The sequence below is a fragment of the Lepus europaeus genome, chromosome 13 (genome assembly GCF_033115175.1).
Source record: "Lepus europaeus isolate LE1 chromosome 13, mLepTim1.pri, whole genome shotgun sequence".
NCBI classification, from domain to species: Eukaryota; Metazoa; Chordata; class Mammalia; order Lagomorpha; family Leporidae; genus Lepus; species Lepus europaeus.
Window position 1 is genome coordinate 53747524 of NC_084839.1, and position 3567 is coordinate 53751090.

General features: G+C 37.7%; 1 non-coding gene across 1 annotated transcript; it reads right to left on the reverse strand.

The window, feature by feature from the left end:
- Positions 1-812: 812 nt before the first annotated feature.
- LOC133773127 (U6 spliceosomal RNA) lies at positions 813-919 on the reverse strand. The gene has a single exon (XR_009867901.1). It is a non-coding gene; the product is annotated as a U6 spliceosomal RNA (small nuclear RNA).
- Between the last annotated feature and the right edge of the window lie 2648 nt (positions 920-3567).

Genomic DNA, 3567 nt, shown 5'->3' on the forward strand with positions numbered 1-3567 from the left:
CACTCATTGCTCTAGCTACTCATGACATTTTGACTTGACGGATAACAGACATGGAATGTGACTTAGCATCAGGATTTTTATAGCTTCTTAAGTGATTCCAGGATGTCTAGTAGTAGTTCTAAAATTGTACTGTGCATTTACATCACCTGGGACCTTGCTGAAGTGCAGAGTCTGATCAAGTAAGGCTGGACTGGGTCATAAGCTTCTGCCGTCCTAACAAAGTACTGGGTAATGCCAAAGATGTTGATGCTTGGACAACCCTTTGCATGGTAAACTACACAAACACTGAAACACCACCACTAAATTAAAGTTCTTAAACACATACCACTTACCCCAGTTGAATACTGTCTCAAGGTACATGCGAAAAGCAATTTCCATGATATTATTCTCTACTTACCTATCAAATGACTTTTCCATAGCCCTTACAAATCTGTGATAACTCAGGCAATTACAAAACTTATCTCTCTTTCAAACACAGTTCTGGAAATCTCATCTTCCAAATGAATTTGACTTTTCTACCTCTTTCTTTTAATTTCTCTTAAATCCATGCAATGAAGTACTAAATTTTCTTTAATTTTTGTCATTATAAATAGTATAATGGCAAGGACAATGTTTCATATTTCTTCAGCAAAGGTTAAGAACATACGAGTCTCAAAGAATGTTTACTGAATAGTGTTCAGATATATCTCAGATATTATACAGACAATGAAAACACTTGGCCCAAGAAGTTACATTGCAAGAAAAATGAGTTCTATATTCTGCTGCTTAATTCAATGCAACTTATATGGAATTGAAATCTATATTATATTTTTTTAAATATGGAATGCTTCACGAATTTGCATGCCATCCTTGTGCAGGGGCCATGCTAATCTTCTCTGTATCATTCCAATTTTAGTATATGTGCTGCCAAAGCGAGCACTATACTATATTTCTTACAAAAACAGTAACATATAGTATCAGCTGCCTGTTTGATTTTTCTTCAAGATCTCTAGACTACTAAGTATCTACACAATATATATCCTATGCCAGTATCAAATCTGAAAATCAAATCACTACAAAATCATGGTGGTACAGTGGGTTAATCTGTTGGTTACAAGGCCAGCATCCCATGTCTGAGTGGTGGTTCCAGTCTCAGCTCCTATCCTTTGGATCAAACCCACTGCTCATGTGCATGGGAAAGGAGAAGAAGATTGTGAAAGTACCTAGATCCCTGCCACCCAGTGGGAGACCCAGATGGAGTTCTTGGCTCCAGGCTTCAGTCTAATCCCACCCTAGTGGTTGCGGTCATTTAGGTAGTAAACCAACAGACAAAAAGATCTCTTTTTCTGTCTCCTTCTCTTTCTGTCATTCTACCTTTCAAATAAACAAATCTTAAAAAAATCATTATGGACCTTCAAATCCTCTTCCTTCCATTAATTTAAACAAATACTATCTTTTAAAGCTTCACGTATTCAGTTTCTGTGGTATGATTTCATTAAAATAAAAATATTCCAGAGGAGGAACATTTCTAGAATGTATTCGTAGGAGTTGTCTATCTATCTGCAAATGTAAATGCAGAGCTGAGATTGAGTATATTGTAGTAAAGGAATGCAGACGACTATGGCATAATGAGGTACATGGCAGTTTCCCAAAGACCTCATGTCCCCAATTTGACTCTTAGCAGGTTAATTAGAGCTCCTATTTGAACAGCAACTTTGAATACAACAAATTTATTCCATAAATGTAAGTTAGGATTTGCTTTTTGCCCACTGTATTTCTTCAGCAAAGGTTAAGGACATACACAGCTCTATAAGGTAATTATAATAAAATCTAAAATTTTTCCAAAGAAGAAATTATACTGAAATTAGAAAGAGAAATGATAGAAAGCAATGGAATGATTTTATCAAAAGTAGGTAGAGTTAGTATATAAGGTATATTGCAAAGATAACATCATTAATTACTTCTCTCCTGTGAAGTTAAGATAATGCTGCAAAAGTGCCCATGACAGTGGGGATGACATGAATCTCTGATCCCAGTGAAGCACTCCAGAGTCTGGTCATATTCATGAGACTTAGTATTACTTTTCTATGCATTCCTTAGTTTTCATTTTATAGCCTTTATCATTATGCAAATTATTAAACTGCAAATCATGAGCATTTAACTTTCTGTAAACATCAACTTCATAAAGCACTTACTTTCAATCTGTATATAATGAATTTCTACATAAGATATTATCATTTTTTGAGTTTTCTATTGAAAACCTTTATGACTCAAATAGGAAGAAGAAATTGAGAACAAATCCCCTAGAAAACCCTTACACAGAAATAAGCCTGAATCAATACTCACACAGTCCATTTAAAAAAAAAATAAGAGAATCTCAGAACGTTTCTGATCAAAAGCTCTTACACCAGGGCTGGTGCTGTGGCATAATAAGTTGAGCCACTTCCTGCAATGCTGGCATCCCATGTGGGCACCAGTATGAGTCCCAACTGTTCCACTTCTGATCCAGCTCCCTGTTTATGTGCCTGGGACAGCAGTGGAAGATGACCCAAGTAGTTGGGCACCTGCTCCCACTTGGGAGACTCAGATGAAGCACCTGGCTCCTGGCCTCCACCTGGCCCAGTCCCAGCCATTACAGCAATTTGGGGAGTAAACAAGCAGACAGAAGATATCTCTCTCTCTCTCTCTCTCTCTCTCTCTCTCTCTCTCTCTCTCTCTTTCTCTCTCTCTCTCTTTCTCTCTTCTCTCTTTCTCTCTCTCTCTTTTCACCCTCTATCCCTATGTAACTCTTTCAAATAAATAAAATAAATCTTTTAAAAGTACTCCTATAAGGGGGCCAACACTGTGCTATAGTAGGTAAAGCCACCACTTGCAGTGCTGGCATCCCATGTGGGTGCTGGTTCAAGTCTTGGCTGCTCCACTTCTGATCCAGTTCTCTGCTATGGCTTGGGAAAGCAGTAGAAGATGGCTCAAGTCCTTGGGTCCCTTCACAAGTATGGGAGACCCAGAAGAAGCTCCTTGCTCTTCGATCCTAGCTTCAGATCAGATCAGCCCAGCTCCGACCATTTGGGCCATTTGGGTAGTGAACCAGCAGATGGAAGACTCTCTCTCTCTCTCTCTCTCTCTCTCTCTCTCTCTCTCTCTCTCTCTTTCTCCCCACACCCCCTGTAACTTTGCCTTTCAAATAATAAAATAAACCTTTTAAAAAAAGTACACCTATGAAATCATAGCCACAATCAGGATAGAATGTGCTTCCATTTCCATTCATTATAGTCAATTCTTCCTTCTGCCCCAAACCAGAAAGCTGTAGATCTCTTTTTGGTTTTCCAATATCTTAATTTGCACTTTGTAGAATTCTATTACGTATTTGTCAAAATTCATCACATTATACACTTTGAATGGATAGAATGTGATGTGCATAGATTATTCTTCAGTAAATTTGATCAAATAAATTTTAAGTTTTAAAGAAATTATAAAGTTTCCACTACTTACACAAAGTCCTGTTCAGTCTCCTACATTCAACTACATGGTCCTACCCCATACCCATATCTCTTTCTGAAGAATGAAGAAAGTCTTCTGTAAAAGTGG